The 9,603-nt window shown below is 34.1% G+C and overlaps 1 pseudogene; it reads left to right on the top strand.

The window, feature by feature from the left end:
• The first annotated feature begins 1,151 nt into the window (after positions 1 to 1,151).
• On the top strand, positions 1,152 to 3,566 carry LOC137618550 (uncharacterized; annotated as a pseudogene).
• Positions 3,567 to 9,603: the final 6,037 nt, after the last annotated feature.

A 9,603-nucleotide genomic window follows, 5' to 3' on the forward strand; every position in this document is an offset into this window, starting at 1 on the left:
GTAAACTTTGCCGTTTTCTGTGATAGTTCAAATATCTAGTATATGAAGCATTGACAGCTCGTAAAATCATATTCTACAATAAATAAGAATAAAAGTATATAAAATGATATGAAAATATATTTTTGTATATTTTTTTCCTTTTTCAAGTGCAACTCTACATTCAAAGATTACTTTTTGTTATTTGTTGATTTACCAGAAGAGGTAACAGGTTATTATGTCGGCGGTGGACTGATTTTTTAGAATACGGGTTCTAAATAGAACTGTTAAAAAATGTCACAAGTTTTAAGGTAATGTTTATCTATTATCACATATATACCTTCTATACGAAGTATTCTTTATTAATTCAAAAGCTGTGATGTTTAAGTATTGATGATTGATTATTGTAAGATATTTTGATTAAATAGTTTCCAGTCCGACATTTCTTTATTTATTTATTAGAACTAAAAACACAATTCTAAGCCGTCATTTTAAGCAATGAATAAAAATATAATCTCTCTCTCTCTCTCTCTCTCTCTCTCTCTCTCTCTCTCTCTCTCTCTCTCTCTCTCTCTCTCTCACAGAAGTAAAATAAAACTGAAGTAGAGGAAAAGATTGAAATCTACTGTAATTTGTCTTTACTGGTAATGACTTAAAGGTTTTCTGATGATATGTCAAATAACTTTATTCACACCATTAAATGTCGATAAAGATGAAAAAAGGATTTCCCACGGAGGATTGGAAAAACGGGGCTGGTGTGGAATTTAGAATTTCGTATGATCTTCTGATTACCTTTAGGTCTTTCGGAGACACGCTAATCCGTAATTTACTAGACCAGGTGAAAAAACATCATTTACGAAAGCCAAGAACCTCAAAGCCGTACGATATAATATCTTTTAATTACACAGGAGAGGAAAGCTGTCAGTTTGGACTGTTCAGTTATAACTGACAGTTGTAACAAACGTTTGTGGGACCATCAGTCTCAGTTCAACAGAACTGCGCAGTTCGACTGAAGGAAATAGAAAAGTTAAAAGTTCAAACTGTCAACTGTGGCTGATTGACTGAGAACTGAGTGTGTGTGGGATTTAACTGCGCAGTCCTCAGTTGACCTTCAGATCTAATAGAGTATGTTTCTTTTCTTTCAGTGATCACCAGAAAAGATCAAAACAGTAATTATGTCTCGGAAAGAAAACCAAACTATTGCAGACTTCATAGAAATATATAAAGATGAACCTTGTTTGTGGAAGGTTAAATGTGCAGACTATCACGACCGAACTAAGAAAGATACGGCATATGTCAAATTATGTGTTAAATTACAAGAAATTGAGCCTGGCGCTACAAAGAAATCAGTGGTTGCAAAAATCAATAGTCTCAGATCCGCTTTCAGAAAAGAGAGAAAAAAGGACAAGATTCAAAGAAGTCAGGATCATCTACCGACAGTATTTATAGACCAAATCTTTGGTATTATGATCTCATGGATTTTCTTCATGATCAAGAAGTTCCAAGAAAATCAACATTGAATTTAGACATTGGAACTAATCAGGTAAGAAAAATCTAATTGCGTTAACGGTTCAAGTAGTATTACTATTATATTTATTCTCGTGACATATTGTAACATTTATTTAAATTTCCTAGAGTTCTATATCAAGTGAAGTACAGTACTATGTATATGGTTCTTGAGTATTTCTGAATCTAATACTTAATCTAAACAGAAATTATGTACCATGTGAATTAGATTGTACTCTACTAAAGATTAAACATGTCAAAACATAAAGTTGTGAATATGGCAAATAGATGCCTAACTGCTTGAACTTTTAATATCATTCCTTGACCAGTTACCAAGATAAATTAAAGAAGTTATGATTGAGTATTCCTTAAATTATGTTTATTTTGCCATGATAATTTACCATCATTCATGAAGTAGTGGATGAACTTATCCCTAATTTCTTTGGCATCACTACTAATATTTCCCCGTCGACAATTAAGCAGGACCATTTTGGAGTTGGAACTATCATAACCTACGGATATGACAGATCCATCAATTCTGTTTTATTCGTGCAGCAAATTAGAAGAAGCATATGTACTTGATGGCTCTTCAATCAAGAAATTATGCAAAGCATAAGCTGCCATTACTACCACTTTGATATTCTGGGGGTCCAGATTGATTGAACTTTGAAATATTCGGAAGTGTGCTGCAAGTAGACCAAATACATTTTCTACAATATGCCTTGCTCGGCTGATCCGATAATTAAACACTTCCTTTTCCGGTGAGTCCAACTGTCCTTGTCTGAATGGTTTTAAAATGTCAACTCTGAGAGGGAAGGCATCATCTGCCACGAAAGCGTATGGAACATCTGTGAAATTGTCACATACTGTACATCATCAGGCGGTGGAATGTGTAGATTGTCATTTTTGAGCTTTTCATAGAAAATTGTATTCTGAAGTACACCGGTATCTGATATTCGTCCATTTGTACCGAAGTCTACGAGCAGAAACCTATATTCTGCATCGACTATTGCCAAAAGTACCATCCTCTGCTTGCCCTTATAGTTATAATAGTATGATCCAGAATTGGAAGGTGGAACAATATCAATGTGCTTGCCGTCCATGGGTCCTATGCAATGCGGGAACTGCCATCTTTTACTCGAATTTTGTAGCTATGGCTTTCCATTCCTCCTCCGAGGTGGGAAACTGAAACAAATAAGAGATTAAGAGTTGGTTAATATAAACTTTATTGATGGTGTGAAAGGTATTGTTTCTCATAACTTTGTTTCCCTACCATCTTAACAACTAACATTTACATAAATTTCACCGTTTTAACTGTACCAATATCATTTATTTCAGGATTCTGATGATCATTCTCATTTGGCGGAAGAGGAAGGTTTGAATGAAGGGAGAGACAATAATGAATCAACAAATGGTACTGTGGAGCAAGTGACAGACATGTCAGAAGTACAAGGAAAGTAAGCTACCGGTTCACGCTTTGATGCCAGTAAGAGGAAGATGAAAAAGGATGATCTGACGGCAGAAGTTCTAACAACGATGCGAGACCATTTCAAGAAAACAAACAAAGAAGTACCTGATCGTTATGAATTGTTTGGAAAAACAGTAGCCTGTAGGTTGCAAGGGATGAACAAACATTTGGCATTAATTACTGAAAAAAAAATAAATGACATACTATTTGATGCAGAAATTGGTCAAGTTCATTCACCATCAGGCAATTATCCATCATCTACTCCAAGTCCATATAATAATGCGTGTACTCCACCATCTCCATCTCCAACATTTGAGCGAAGCGCTTTGATGAATCTTAAACATGGAGCACCTGATTATTCTATCATGCAATCGGAGGATTCGATGGCAACCTTCTTCTCTGAATATACTCCTAATATGTGATGTTGTGTCGATTCATGGCGTAATTGCAAATAGAATAAAAAATACTTATAAATGCAATAAACTTATGAAAGTAACTCATAGTACTTTTGCAATATCAGTATTCACTTAAAAGAATGTGATGTTCTTTTTTCCATGGACCAATGTAGTACCTAAATGTTTTACTTGTGTGATTACATTGATGTAATTGAGTTACATAGAAGCATTAATATAATTTTTTTTCCCATTTCGTTCCATTAATTTTGTTTTTGCATACTTATAAAAATAATATGTTCTTATTTCCATGGACCAATCTGATACCTAAATATTTTACTTGTGTGATTACATTGATGTAATTAGATTACATAGAAGTATTAATATAACTGTTTTTCAATTTCGTTCTTGTACAACGAAAAATACTTGAACATGAATTGAAAAATCACAGGAAATTTAAATATTTGTGCAATATCACTATTTGTTTTCCTAAAATGGTAAATAAATTTATAAAATACATACCTGCATATGTAATAAATGAAATAGTTTGTTATTACATGTTTAAAACACATGACGTAATATGTCATTTTGGATGAAGATGCTAGCGTGAGATTTGCTGTAGTCATATAAAATCATAAACAGGATGCACTTTGCAGCCTCGGCAATGTAACATTTTTCTGAAACGTCAACACCAATGCAATGTGTGTGAAAGATTGTGTCGTCACCGGATGCAGGTGTCTTTCGAGAAAGAATATAACAGTTTCCATATTGTGTTTAAATGCTACGACAACTAAGCATACGATATCTGTGATATCGATAATTTAAGCAGTTCATATCTATACTTCACCTGAATTGGTCATCCGACCAAACCAGCTCCACTCCTATGATGGAGATGTTTATCTCTGTTGTTTTTAGAGAATAAATACTTTTTAAAGTTACTAAGATGAACTTCATTATCAAGACTTAACATCTTAAACAACACATACTCAATGTGTGCTTATAAAAGTAGCACACTAATAAATGGTGGCAGTGGTTAAACTCTACGAATCAGAGAAAGATCTTCAAGTAATTATAATAATAAACTCTAAGAATTAGAGGAAGATCTTCAAGACATCAAAATAAAGCTGTAAAAACCAGAGAAAGATCTTCAAGAACTCAACGTTAATGTATCTACAATTTTGACTAAGTAACATAGTTCATCGAAATCTATAACATTTAATGAATGTTATACATACAAACTGATGAACTGGATCTTCAATCAACATCCTAGGAAACCCAAGGACTGACGTTCAACGCTTACAAAACATATCCAGGAAGCCCTACATTCAACGGAAACTCGAACGATACATCACTAATAAAACATCAAGAGAGAGAGAGAGGATGTGACGACATCACACAGAACCATATATAAGCTAAGTACAATTTTTTAAATTCATTCCAGTTTGGGCAGTGAAGTGTAGTTATCACGAGTTGTTAGTCGATTATTACTGAGGTGAGTGGTTTGCTAATCCTTTATTTTCCTTTCATTAAAGGAAACTGTGTTCAACTCCGAATTCTCATCTAGAATTTTTTCTCTCTTTGTGCTAATTCCTTTTTCTTTCAGAAATTTACAGGAAATATCTTTGTGTTCGGTTTTCTTTCAGAAATTCTCGGGAAATGTCTTGGGATTAGTAACATTGTTTGGGGAATTTTATTATACACATGCGTTTACGCAGTGGACGTCTGTATTCATATAGATATTTTGATAGAATTGCAAGGTGTCGAAGAGATAGGAAAAGAAATACAGCAGTCATGACTCCCCCTGTGAGCCCCACCCCTGGACCTAGTGGCGTAGGCCAGACTAATCCTCCCCCAATTGTGACGCTTGTAAATGCCAGGTCAGCAATCCTTCCTTTTCAGGGTCGAGTCAATGGGTTCTTGCCTCAAAATGTGGAGTCATGGATTTCATCCGTTGATGCCCATTTAAATGCCAAACAAATCGTAGACCCTTTTGTACAATTACAAGAAGCTAAAAGTTTTATAGATTTTTCTAAGGGGGATGCGAGTGCGTATTTAAGAGGTGTTTCATTTCAAGAAGCAGTTACCTGGGATGATTTCAAAGTTAGGTTACGTGCGGTCTATGGGGGTGAAGAAGCCTTGGATGTAGTATTAACATTAGGAAATACACTTAGTCAAGCCACTCTGAATCGGCTTAATGTTATTGAGAGAGCAGCTCTCATAGTTGATAGGCTTAATGAATATCAAGATATTTTAGGTAATTCCACTTGGGTTACTAGAGATAACATTTCTGTGAAAGATTTTTTACGATTAATGTATTTAACTTGCATGACACTTATGTTGCCTGAAGCTTTAGTGCGGTGTTTTGATAAAAAGTTAACGCCTGCAAGTACGGAATTGGATGTATATAAACAGATAAAAAAACACATGTCTAAGTGTCCAGATCTCAATCCCGTGTTAACTCAAGTTTGAGCAAAGAAAAGATCAGAAAATAGAAACAATTATAAATGCTTTGAAAGGCAATCATAAGGAAAAGGGATATATAAAGTATAAGCAGCAGAATTATATAATCAAAGATAATATTCTGTGTAGGACTGTGACAAGGAAAACCCGCAATACACCACATGTAACTAACGACCAGGTAGTAGTACCAATCTCACTTATTTCCACTGTCCTGAATTGGTTGCATTCAAATCCATTACATGGACACCCGGGGTTCTCATTAATGTCACAGAAAGCCAAATCATTGTTTTATTGGCATACGATGCTTACAGATATAAAAAGACACATAGCTAATTGTCACACATGTCAGGAAAACAAAGGGCATACGAAAACACCTGTCAGCCTAGGGGCTTATCCCGTGCCCAATCAACCCTTTGAAAGAATATATTTAGATTTGTTAATAGGATTTTACGAGTCAGACAGAGGAAATAAGCACCTCTTAGTAATTATAGATGCTTTAACTCGATATACAGAACTAATAGCGGTTAAAACTAAAACTGCGATTGAATGCGCTAGGAAGTTTTACGAGTGTTACATTTGTAAACATGGAATTCCACACATGATAATCTCAGACTCGGGTGGTGAATTTAATAATCACTTTCTTACCTCATTGTGTGAATTCCTTAGCATAAAGAAAATAAATACCATGATATATCACCCAGAGTCGAATGGGCTAGTGGAAAGAGCAAATAGGAAGATTTTAAATATATCAGGAGTAACACTAGGGGGATCAGACCCCAACTGGGATATTGCAATACCGGCGGCACTGAGTACTCTGAATCATTCATATCATATATCAATTAAAATGTCTCCGCATGAAGCATTGTATGGTACCCCAGTTAGAACGCCTTTCCATGTATTAACGCCTACAACTAATCTATCAAATCCTTTAAAAGAATGTATAAATGCAAGTATAAGTCGATATGATATCCTTCGAAAGAATTTAGAAGAATCACAAATCATAATGAAAAGGAATCATGATAAAATAGCGAAGCCAACTAAAACATATACCGTGGGTGATAACGTGTATATACAAATCAATGTGTGTAAAGGACTCAATTATAAACTAACACCTAAGTTTGAAGGCCCATTTAACATTTTTGAAACATTAACGGCCAATAGGTTTAGAGTTCAAAACGTATCCCAACCCATGGATGAGAGAATAGTACCATTGGCTCACATAAGAAAAAAAAAAAAAAAAAAAAAAGAAAGAGAGAGGGAAAGAAGTGAGGGAAAAATTTTTTGTTTTATGTGATTAAAAGTTTTCTTCTTAATACAGGAGTAATTACATATATTTTTCTCGTTACAGGTTTCCAAGATGAATTTTTTGTTGTTGGGAGTGATATTGTTCGCTCAGACATTTTTCTCGTGTGGGTTGAGCTCTAAAACTAAAAGTATAAATTTTAAATATGGCACTAAAGTTGAAAGACAAGAAAACGTTTTTATTACATCGAGCAACATAGTTGTAGAAGTGAATATGCAAGCAATGTTTCTTCCAGAGAATGATGTCACTAGCTTAAGAACCACCATTTCAAGGTTTTCTGTCTCATTGGATGAGTTGCATAGAAGACATTTTCATTTGACTACAGAGAGTTTGCTTGGATCGACAATAAAAGTTGCAGAGATGCTATCTGATGACTTGAAAAATAAGACTTACGAGACAGGATCTTTAGCTTATGACCTTTTGATGTGGACTGTAGGACACGAACATAAAGAAAGACGAAATCCGTTTATTTATGCTGCATTAAACATCTTTGGGTCTGTTGCAAGTTTAGGTTTAGGAATTTCCAATCGTCTTAAGATTAGTAATCAAAATAAGATAATTGAGTTCTTGACTCATGAAGATGAATTGATTATGTCAGAACTAAGGAATCAGTTAGCTTCGATCAATCAAATTATGGATTTAGTAAATGAACATTCAAATAATATCATTCAGATTATGGAAGTACAGGATTTGTTGGCAACGTTAACGTATTATGATTCAAAGATAGATCACATACATAACAGAATTGCACATTTCATTGAGAAATCCAAGGATTATGTAGAAGCTATCACGTTAGCAACTAAAGGTGTACTGTCACCCCATTTGTTGCCTATAAATTACTTAAAGTTAATTCTGGAGAACGGAAGGGATAAACTAGGCTATGTTCCTTTGTTAGGCGAACGTAGGTTAGAATTTTATTACAGCCTAATTACAGTAAGCGTTGATAATAACAAGACTAGGATTACAATTCCCTTTGATTCTTCTGATGCCTGGCAATCTTACAGGATATCACCATTTCTGACTTTCATGACGAATCACTCAAATCCAGTAATATCCAGTTTGACAGGACACGTATTGATTTCCCCAGACAAGGAAATATATACGGTCATTAAAGACTTAAATCAATTAACTCACTGTTCATACGCAATGGATAGAAAAATATGCACAGCTGACTCATTTGAATTCCATAAAAACTTAATGGATTCATGCGAGTTAGGTATAGTGCTAGACGGTGCTCTCTCCCATACAATTGAAAATTGTCTGGATAAGCTTTATCCCTTTGACAATAATGAGTTCAATTGCAGACTGAACAATGGCTCGTGGATACGATACGACAAGGACGGCTTAAATGTATCATGCCCTGACGGATCCACGTCATTCGCCCACATCTTTGTGGTTGTATCGGGACTTCCCCTAATTCCATGGTGACCGGACTAAGGACACTCATCAGAGAACGAGCCTACTTCGCGAACTTCTCGTGGACATCTACAATGCTAGCACTACCTCTCCCGTACAGTCAACAGGTTGCCAAACGGTTGATGAAATTGACCGAGATGGACCACCTGTCACCGTCTTATAAGGAAATTCTTCACCCCATACTACTAGCAGGATTAGGCATTACGGTGATGATATTTATCGCCGTGAACATCCTTGTTTGGCGTAGGTTACGGTACAGCAGGAAGCTAAAACAGAACGTTTCGCCATGTCCAGACAAAACTCCTTATTTAATTCAGTTTAAAGCCATTTGAAGTGGCCACCCCATTCACTAAAGGAGTAAAATGTTTTGGAAAGTGTGTTTGTACGAAAAGCTCTTAGTACGCTTGTAATATGTAATTGAAGAAATTATCTACATTGCATTGTTGAAAATACATTCAAAAAAACATTTAAAAAAATATAAATCATTTTTTCTTTCGGCATCTAATAAAATATATAAGCCGGAATGTTAAAAGAAAAGAGAAAAAAATAAAAATAAAAATAACAGAATCTATGGGCATCTAATAAAATATATCAGCCCTATATATATATATATATATATATATATATATATATATATATATATATATATATATATATATATATATATATATATATATATATATATATATATATATATATATATATATATATATATATATATATATATATATATATATATATATATATATATATGTACATATATATATATGTACGTACCAGGAATTCGTGCTTGTGCACTAAAATTGAATCTTTACCAAGGTAACAAATATTTTTATTAGTTACCGTATTGTGTTAATCTATGTTTCTGACAAAGGTAACAATTATTCTTTAACAAGTTACCGAATCATATGTATATCAGTAATTTTTTTGGTACCATATAATCATTTGCTAGCAATGTACCATATATATGATCTGTATTTATCATGCATTTTTTTTCTTTGCTTTGGTAATATCTTTTCATATGCATTATTGTTATTATTTTTTGATGTGCCTATTTGGACATTCGTCCTCATTTGCTTATG

The sequence above is a fragment of the Palaemon carinicauda genome, chromosome 2 (assembly GCF_036898095.1).
Source record: "Palaemon carinicauda isolate YSFRI2023 chromosome 2, ASM3689809v2, whole genome shotgun sequence".
Classification (NCBI taxonomy): domain Eukaryota; kingdom Metazoa; phylum Arthropoda; class Malacostraca; order Decapoda; family Palaemonidae; genus Palaemon; species Palaemon carinicauda.